The sequence below is a fragment of the Cervus elaphus genome, chromosome X (genome assembly GCF_910594005.1).
Source record: "Cervus elaphus chromosome X, mCerEla1.1, whole genome shotgun sequence".
NCBI lineage: Eukaryota > Metazoa > Chordata > Mammalia > Artiodactyla > Cervidae > Cervus > Cervus elaphus.
Genome location: NC_057848.1, coordinates 77200777 through 77210395, shown reverse-complemented (window position 1 = coordinate 77210395; position 9619 = coordinate 77200777). Strand labels below are relative to the sequence as shown.

Genomic DNA, 9619 nt, shown 5'->3' with positions numbered 1-9619 from the left:
ATTATTACCTTTCTAAAAAATAAACATAAATCTATTTTTTAAACATTTTATATATATATGAGAATGATTTTGGCCTCTTTTTTTACACTACTTAAACGAGTCTAAATTTTATTCTTGGTTGTTTATTTCTGCTTTCTTAAAATGGTTATCAACTTTGTAGCTTTAGAAACAACATCTTTAGGATCTGCTTTCACTTAGGGATTTGTTTCCTGAGTTGATTGCTATCTCCCCTTTTGACTCTCCCTTTTCTCCCCCTAGGCACCTCTATCTTCCTCCTCCTTTTTCTCTGCTCTTTGTAACTCTGTGAATGCCTTTGACTGTTTCTGGATGAGGAGAGTTGTGTCACCATTAACCTAGGGATTTTAACTTCTGTATTGTGTGGATGTGGATTTTTGATGCTATTGTAACTTGGGGACAGAAACCAGAGGCCAGGACGTTGATTCCAGAACTTTAGATCACCATAGAACCCTTGACCTCAGGGAACATTAAAGGACAGGCACACACCCCAGAGTTTCCATGCCTACATGGAAAGCAGGCTCCAGGCTTGAGGCAGCAAGTCCAGTACAAGAGACCTCACACCTATTCTTCAGCAAAACAGAAACACAACAGTGAATATTATGAAAGGGGCTGCCTGAAATCATGCCAAACCCACAAACACCCCAAAGCACAATCCTGGAAAATTCACTGCACTCCAGAGAGAAGAGATCCAGATCCGCCTGGCAGTGCACACACACAAATTCCCCTAAGCCTTAAACCTTGACAAGTCACTGGTCCAATCCCACCCACAAAGGTCAGGTTCCACAATGAAGTGGAACCATACCCCTTTATAAGCCTTCAGAAAGGGGACCCAAACCATGCAAGCTAAAGAAAACGAAAAGGGAAAGAAACATTCAGCTGGTGAAGGTACATGATAAAAAGCCACCAAAACAAACAAAAGAAGAGGAGATAGGAAGTCTTCCTGAAACGAATTCAGAATAATGAGAATAAAGATGACCAAAATCTTCAAAGCTAAGAGGAGTCACCAGTAAATACACTGGAGGCCCACACTGAGAAGAAATAAACATGTTTACCAGGGATCTAGAAGAAATAAAGAAGAGTCAAGCAGTAATAATCAACGCAGTAACTGAGATTAACAGCACTCTGGAAGGAACCAACAGTAGAGTAAATGAGACAGAGAAAGAATTAATTAGCTGGAGGTAGAAACAAGGAAATAGATGAAACACAGTAGAGTGTGCAAAAAGAAAGAAAGAAAGAAAGAAAGACACACATAAACCTCTGAGACATCCGGGGCAATGATCAATGCCCCACGATGAAAAACCAGGTGGAGAAAACCAAATGGAGAAACCAGATGCAGAAACCAGACGTCCGGAAGGAAAAAACTGCAAAAAAAAAGGGGGGGGGGAGGGGAGTACATGGAAAATTCTTGAGGAGGTAAAAGTTGAAAGTTGAAACCACTCTTACATGAGTCAAGATGCAAGAAATGGAACCAGACATGAAACAATTAACCATTTCATAACTGGGAATGGAGAGTGACAAACCAGTTCATAACTCTGCTTATGTGAAACATGTGGAGAATACTATGAAAATACCAGGTGAATAAATCACAAGCTGACATCAAGGTTGTTGGGAGAAACATCAACAATCTCAGATATACAGATGGTAAGACAGAAAAAAAAAATAGAAAGTGGAGAGGAAGTAAAGAGCCTCATGATGAGGGTGAAAGAGAAGAGTGAAAAATCTTGCTGAAAACTCAACATTCATAAAAACAGAGATCAGGGCATCTGGTAACATCATTACTCAGCAAATAGAAGGGGTAAATGTGTGGAAACTGTCACAAGCTTAATTTGCTTTGGCTCCAAAATCACTAAGAATGGTGACTGCAGTCATCAAATTAAATGTCACTTGCTTCTTGATGTGTGTGATCTATGACACACCTAGACATTGCATCAACAAGAAGAGACATCACTTTACTAAATTCTCAGTAAATAAGAAAGGTCAATTATGGTAATAGTGCAGGCTATGGGATGTTGTTGAGTAATGCATATAGCTTTTGATTGGTTATTACATCTCTTTATTGCTAATTCAGTAAGTATGTAAAATACATCATTTGGCAGGCACTAAGTCTTAACTGATGTGCAAGATACATAAGGAAACTTGGGTAGACACGATACATAGAAGAATCTGATACATGTGAATAACTTGGTAGGTAGGCAAACAGGTTCTTTCCAATTCCATACAAGAGTTTAAGAAACATTGTGAAATGTGGCTTAGCATGACTGAAAATATTTAGCCTGATTGTAGCTCTAGAAATTCAGTGAAACAGATAGATAATGAAGCTACTAAGGGAAACAGATGCCATGTCTTCCAAGAACTGGTTAACCATGATGAGATGCTGCATTCACCACAAGGATTTAAGTCTTTCTTTTAGGGACAGGAAAGCAACATCAAAATATACATTAGGAAATATAGGGTGGTGTCTTGGTGGGCTGAAATGAAGACATTATATAAGGAGAGCAGAACAAAAATGACCCTTTATAATCTCGCTGGTAAAATACCTATCTTTTGCTGACTGTGGTGCAATCTTTGACTATGTCATGTTATTGTTGGTATTCCAGTGATGGTATGATGGTGGTCATGGTTACTGAGAACATCTCAGTATTTTCAAGTATGAAACAAATTTTTGTTTAATGAAGACAACCTGCTGTCTAACCTCTTAGCTTTCCTCCTGATAACTGACATGATATAATAAAACTGAGGAAGCAGCAAACTACATACTCTTCATTTGCTTTTTCTAAATTTTATTTGTATCTGTTCCTTCTCCCATACCATCCTAACTTAGACACCCAGTCAATTCAGCCTGGATGATTTCAAAATCATTTTATTTACATTTCATCTTTTCACTTTGTTCTAATTTTATATTTTTTAAACAATTCATTAGGTGTAATTTACATAGGATGCATATTGCATGATTCCTTGAATAGAAGAGTTTATACTAAAGCACAGTACAATAGCCAGGTGCTGAAATAATACTCTCATTTTACTCTCAATTATTTCAAAATAGAAATTGACACTATGAAGATGAACATGTCACTTTATTCTTCAAATAAGAGAATTGTAGGAATTTGTTGATCTCTCCCAACATTAATTCTAATCTTCATTATCCTGCATAATCTGACACCTGTTTGGTAGATCAGTTGTATTAGGATGATTTTCAAATAATGAAGATGGTTGATGAGTTGACCTTGAAAGAGAGGCAGCAGATGTATCAGGGATCTTTGGCACTGGGAAACATGAATTGCCTGCGTGTTGTAGTTTGGGAAAAGCACTGTCATGGGCTGCCATATTACCGTACAAATCTGGAAAGTGAGAAGTCTCCACCCTCAGTCCAAAATTACTGTTCTGTAATGGAGATAAGATGTGGTACTGAGAAACAGATGTAGACATAGCTGCAAAATTCTCATTTGGGCCATTTGATTTAGTGTAGCTGCTATATGAAGTCCCATGAAAAATGCTCAACCTAGAGTGTGGGATAGGGAGGGAGATGGGAGGGAGTTTCAAAGGGGAGGAAATATATGTATATCTATGGTTGATTCATTTTGAGGTCTGACAGAATACAACAGAATTCTGTAAAGCAATCATCCTTCAATTAAAAACAACAACAACAGTTGCAGGTTGATGTATCACAATATGCTTCTGTGGTCTAACTGATTTTGATGATGGAGAAGAGAAAACATTTTGAGTTGGAGCAATTGTATCAGCAACTATCTGGATGGTAGAAGGCTTTCGTAGGAATGGCATACCTAAACTTCTGCAGGCTGAAAATACGTCCTCTCCTCTAATTTCAAGATGAAAGTCAGAGTTATGATCATCCACATTACTTCTGGCTTACAATGCTTCTTATAATCTCAGACTAATGAAGATAGTGTAGAGACATTTTTATTCCCAACTCTTCTTTCATTTTTACCAAATTTGGGGATAACCTCATTCAAAATTTGCATTATCATAGTGCTGCAACTGAAACCAAAGGAGAAAATTATTTAGTAACTTTTAAAACCCAGGTAAATCAGAGAAACAAAGCTCAACTATAAACAAATTGATTCCTTTAATCATACAATGTTAATAGCATCAAATAAGCCCCCTCCATTCATAGTTTTAAAAACTTACATATTAGTAGAAATTATGCTCCTCAAATAAAATATTTTATAAATCACAGTAAACACCACTTTACATGGCTTCAGGACTTGCATCTTGTTCCAAGTTTTTTGTTTTTGTTTTGTCAAAATAATACTTACAGCATCTTCATTAAAGTGGCCAAACAATGCGCACTCCCAAGAGAGTAAATGAACTATTTGGGCAACCCAAGATTTGTTAATCACTTTCTGGCTGAACAATTTAGGTCCTCTTGCTGAAAGGCTATGCCATAATCTGGCTCATCTTATGCTATTCTTTCTGTAATAAGAGATGGGTTTCATACAACTGATGAGACCTTGAACCCATAAAATTGCAACTGTCAGGTGCTTAAAGATATTGTACTAAGAAAGCAGCTGCTATTCTTACATTGGATAAAATTTTAAAGATTCAGGTTCCAGTAACACAGGAACATATCTGAACAAAATTCCCAGTGGTCAACTAGTTGCATTTGGGACAAGAGATATCCCACTTTTTAAAAATGTATTTCCCTTTAATGGGTAAAACAGATGTAGAGTGCACAGTTCATAGGTCATAATCAGGCTATTCTGAGTAGCCTAACATTGAAATTAAATGATGTATAAATCAGAATCTCTTTTCCATATCTCAGTAGGTAAAATTTCCCTTCATCACTAACTTTTTGTTCCAAATATTACAATAGAAAGCACTGATGAACCAAACTTCTGTCCCTTCATGCCACGGTGGTTCAGCTGCCTGCCCCCTCTCCATATCATATCTTCTTGGTATTGTCATCCTTTGTATTTGCCTAGTTTCCATATTAGAGAAAAACTAACTAGTTACCTTGAACAGGCTCAAGACATTATGTTAATGTGGAAATATTTTATAGGCTGGGTATTTTATCAACATTTCACCCAGTTGTCACAGAGGCATAGCACACATGCTTCCAGCAAGAAAATTAAAACCATCAGTATTATATAAAATGAGTAGCTATAGTCTTAGAAAACACTTCGAGAAGAGTTTCTTATTCTAAAACCTGAGGTAAAACAAAGTTACAAGAAAACAATAATTGTCACTGTTTATAGGGAAACATTTGCTAAACAGTACATTTGAATACTCAATATTACAAGAAGTAAGATCATGGCATCTGTTCCCACCAGTTCAAGGCAAATGCAAGGGGGAAATGCAGAAAGAGTGACAGATTTCATTTTTTGTGGCTCTAAATTCATTCATTAGAAAAGACCATGATCTTTAGGAAATGTTGAAAGCAGAAGGAGCAGTGAGTGAGAGAGGATGAAAAATTTGGATAGCATCAGCGATTCAAAGGATATGATCTCAGGGAAAATATGGGAGATGGTGAGGGTCAGAGAGGCCTGATGTGCTACAGTCCAAGGGGGCACAAAGAGCCAAATATGGCTTAGTGGCTGAAGAACAACAACATTTCAGTTGATGAAATGTGTCTTGTAGGTTGATGGTTGGTCCCAAGATGTCAGAGGAATAGGAGGCAAAGACCACGCTCTCCCACACAAATTCATCTAAGGATCGACTGCACATGAAAGAACTTCCAGAAAACAAATTGTGGACACTGTGGACTGGCCCTATTTACCTAGAAAGTCAGACAAGTCTCTTCAAGCGGAGTTAGGACAAAATAAAAGAGACATAAAGAGAGATAAAGTATTTAGGGGTTGAGACCTGTCTTGAAGAAGAAGTTGTAAAGGAGGAGAAGATTGCAAACAATAGCAAACCCTCTCAGATCGGTGACAGTGGCGAAATCTGGGATTGCATAGAGCGACATATGCAGGGGGAAGAAAAACAAAAACACATGTCCCTAACTGCAATTACCAGCAGAGAAGAAGCTCAGATGACCCCATGCACCATCATTGAGGTGGCCCTGGGAGGGTTGCCTGGACTGTATCATCTGCCCTGTGGTAAGGATCCCAGTTTTAATGCTCTGAGGACAATCTGACAGAGCTATGGTTATGTAGCATCCTAAATTTGGGGAATACCAAAGACAAAAATGCAAAAAAGGACCTTTCTTGAGAGAAGTCTCTAAGATCACATAGTGAAAACTGGCACACTCACAGAACAAAAGATTGCACATTACAAAATATCAAAGCTGTGCAAGCGAGCTGCCATTTCTGGCCCTTTCCTCCATGAAGGCAGAAAAGAATGTTTGCATCATCCAGAAGCAGAAGGCAAGAAGCTGCTGTTATATCAGCCCCAGAGAGGACATCTCCCACCAAACTCTGAGCAGGCTGCCAGTTGCTAATCATATCTTCCTGGGTTCATGGACAGTTCGCATAGGCCATGAAGGTCAAAGCCTGAGTTCAGCACCCCTCCAGACACAGCACTCTTGCAAATCGCCCTTCTAGCAAAGCCAAAACCTGAGTGGCTGGGACCTGTCTGGTACATAAGATCCACAGCCTACCTGGGACAGTGCCTTGCCTGCCACCCTGTCGCCTGAGCAGCTTGGACCTGGGAATGGACCAAAGCAGCCTGAGTGGTTTAGACTTGGGAAGTGCGTGAAACACAAGACCCATTTTGGACAGTGCCCTCGTGGATCAGCCGGGAACCTGAGCCAGGTGCATTGAGAAAGTACATGTCACCTACAGCAGTGGCAAGCCCACTGTGGTCCATCCACCTCAAGCACCCCACCTATCCCAGTGGTATTGGTTTTCAGTGTCCCCCCCCCCCCCTCACCACTACACCACTGAGCAAGTGAGGTCGAATAAGGTCCCACTGCCCCCTCGTGTTATGGTGCAAACTAGTCAGGTGTGAACTAGTCACGAAAGAAAACTGCAACCTGAGGAAGTAAAAATAAGCAAAGAAGGGTGCACTGACCCAGAAGTGACAGGTGCAACAAACTGAAACTGAAGTTAATGCAGAAACTGTGCAATTCAGGGACAACAATAGCCTTGGACAAAAGAGACTATCTGACACTGATCTGACACCACTAAGCTCACAGCAACTCTAGAGAAATTGTTAGATTATTCTGTATTATTTTCATGTTAAAAAACATTAAACAGTTTTCTTGTTTATCATTCCCTTTACTTTCATTTCTACATCTACATTATAAGTTTGAGAGTTATTTTGGCTTCTATCTTCTTTCCAGTATTTATAGTAGTTTAAATTCGATTCTAGCTTCTTAAACTTTGCTTTTTGAAACTCATTTTACCAATGTATTTACCTTTAAGGATTCAATGTTTAGGAAATATTTTCACTTACGGATTTATTTCCTGAGTTAACTGTGCTCTCCCCTTTTGACTCTCCCTTTTCTCCTCCTAGAAACCTCTATCTCCCTCCTCACTTTTCTCTTCTCTGTATAACTCTGTGAACCCTTTGGCTGTTTCTGGCCATGGAGAATTGCTTCACCATTAACCTTGGGTTTAATCTTCTGTTCTGTGGATGCAGAATTCTTGATGCTACTGTCACTCGGGGACCGAAACCCAGAGGCCACGAGGTCAATTCCAGATCTTTAAATCATTGCTGAACTCCTGGCACCAGTGAACATTAAAAGAGAAACACAAAAGTTTCCATGCCTACATGGAAATCAAGCCCCAAGCTGAAGCCAGCAATTTCAGCCAATGCAAGACAACCAACACCTATTCTCCAGCAAAGATGGAAATCAAAAATTAATATTGTAAAAGGTGCTGCCCAAAGCCATACCAAGCTCACAGAAACCACAAAGTGCATTACAGGACAATTCATTACACTTCATAGAGAAGTGATCCAGTTCCACCCGACAGAGCACAAGCACAAGATACCCCAAGAATTAAACCTTGACAGCTTACCGGTCCAGTGCCACACACAAAGATCAGGTTCCACAGCTGATGGATCCATAACCCTCCAGCCTACAGAAAGCAGACCCAGGCCACGGCAATCTAAACAAAATGAAAAGGGAGAGAAATATGCATCTGGTGAAGGTACATGAAACAAACAATCCACCAAAACAAACAATAGAAGAGGAGATGGGAAGTCTTCCTGAAAAAGAAATTAAGAATAATGATAGTAAAGATGACCAAAATCTTGAAAGCCAGGAGGAGTCACCAGTAAATACACTGGAGCCCCAGACTGAAAAGAAATAAACATGTTTACCATGGATCTAGAAGAAATAAAGAACAGTCAAGCAGTAATAATCAATTCAATAACTGAGATTAACAACACTCTGGAAGGAACCAACAGTAGAATTACTGAGACAGAGAAAGAACTACTTAGGTGGAGGTGGAAAGGAGGAAATAAATGAAACACAGAGGGGTATGCAAAAAAAAAAAAAAAAAAAAGGAAAACAGTTAAGAAAATCTCTGAGAATTCTGGGACAATATTAAATTCCCTACCATGAGAATCATAGGTGTCCAAATGGAGAAGACTAAAAATGAAAAAAAAAAAAAAAAAACGACGGGCCATGGGAGCATTCTTGAAGAAATAAAAGTTGAGAACCTCCATTAAATGGGGAAGGAAATAGCTCCCTGAATCCCAACACATTAGAGAGTCCCAAACAGGATGAACCCAAAATGAAATACCCCCAAAACACATATTAATCAAACACTGAAAATTTAATCACAAAAAGCAAACATTAAATGCAGCAAGAGGAAAGACATAAGTAACATACATTTGGATCCCCGGATAGCAGTTGGTTTTTCAATAGAAACTCTTCAGGCCAGTAGAGGATGGTAGAACATTCACAAAATGATGAATGAGCCAGACCTAAAGCCAAAAAGGATCTCATTCAGATATGAAGGAGAAAGCAAATGGTTTAGGCAAAAACTGTGAGCATTCATTAACATGAAACTGCTAAACTGTTAATGATGCTGTTAAACTGGGGCACTGAGTTCATATGTCATCAGATTTGGAAAACTCATCAGCAGCTATGAGATTGGAAAAGGTCAGTTTTCATTCCAACACCAAAGGAGGGTAATGCCAAAGAATGTACAAACAAGCATGCACTTTGGCTCCTTTCACATGCTAGCTAGGAAATACTCAAAATTCTTCAGCAGTACATAAACCAAGAATTTTCAGATGTGAAAGCTACACTGGAAACAACAGAGGAACCAGAGAACAATTTGGAAATATTCATTGGATTGTAGAGGAAACAAGGGAATTCCAGAGAAGAATTTACTTCTGCTTCAGTGACTCCACTAAAGACATTGGCTATTTGTATCACAGTAAACCATGGACAGCTTGATAGAGACAGGAGTAACAGAACTTCTTACCTGTCACCTGAGAAATGTGTATGCAGGTCAAGATGCAAGAGTTGGAACAATTTACCAGTTCAAACCTGGGAAAAGAGAGTGACAAGCCTGCATATTATCATTCTGCTTATATGAAATATATGTAGAGTATACTATTCAAAATGCCACATTGGCTGTAATAAGCTGAAATCAAGGTTTCTGGGAGAATCTTCAACAACCTTAGATATGCAGCTGGCAACACTGTAAAAAGAGAAAGTGAAGAGGAACTAAAGAGTGTCTTGATG

At 39.0% G+C, this 9619-nt stretch overlaps 1 long non-coding RNA gene across 2 annotated transcripts; it reads right to left on the bottom strand.

Annotated features, from left to right (window-relative positions):
* Positions 1–2054: 2054 nt before the first annotated feature.
* LOC122690768 lies at positions 2055–9033 on the bottom strand. 2 transcript variants are annotated; one of them, XR_006340097.1, is made up of 4 exons: positions 8756–9033; positions 7938–8027; positions 3801–4014; positions 2055–3399 (listed from the first exon to the last, which is right to left on the bottom strand). It is a non-coding gene; the product is annotated as an uncharacterized LOC122690768 (long non-coding RNA). The 2 variants fall into 2 exon arrangements; XR_006340096.1 differs by having other exon boundaries at positions 2055–4014.
* Between the last annotated feature and the right edge of the window lie 586 nt (positions 9034–9619).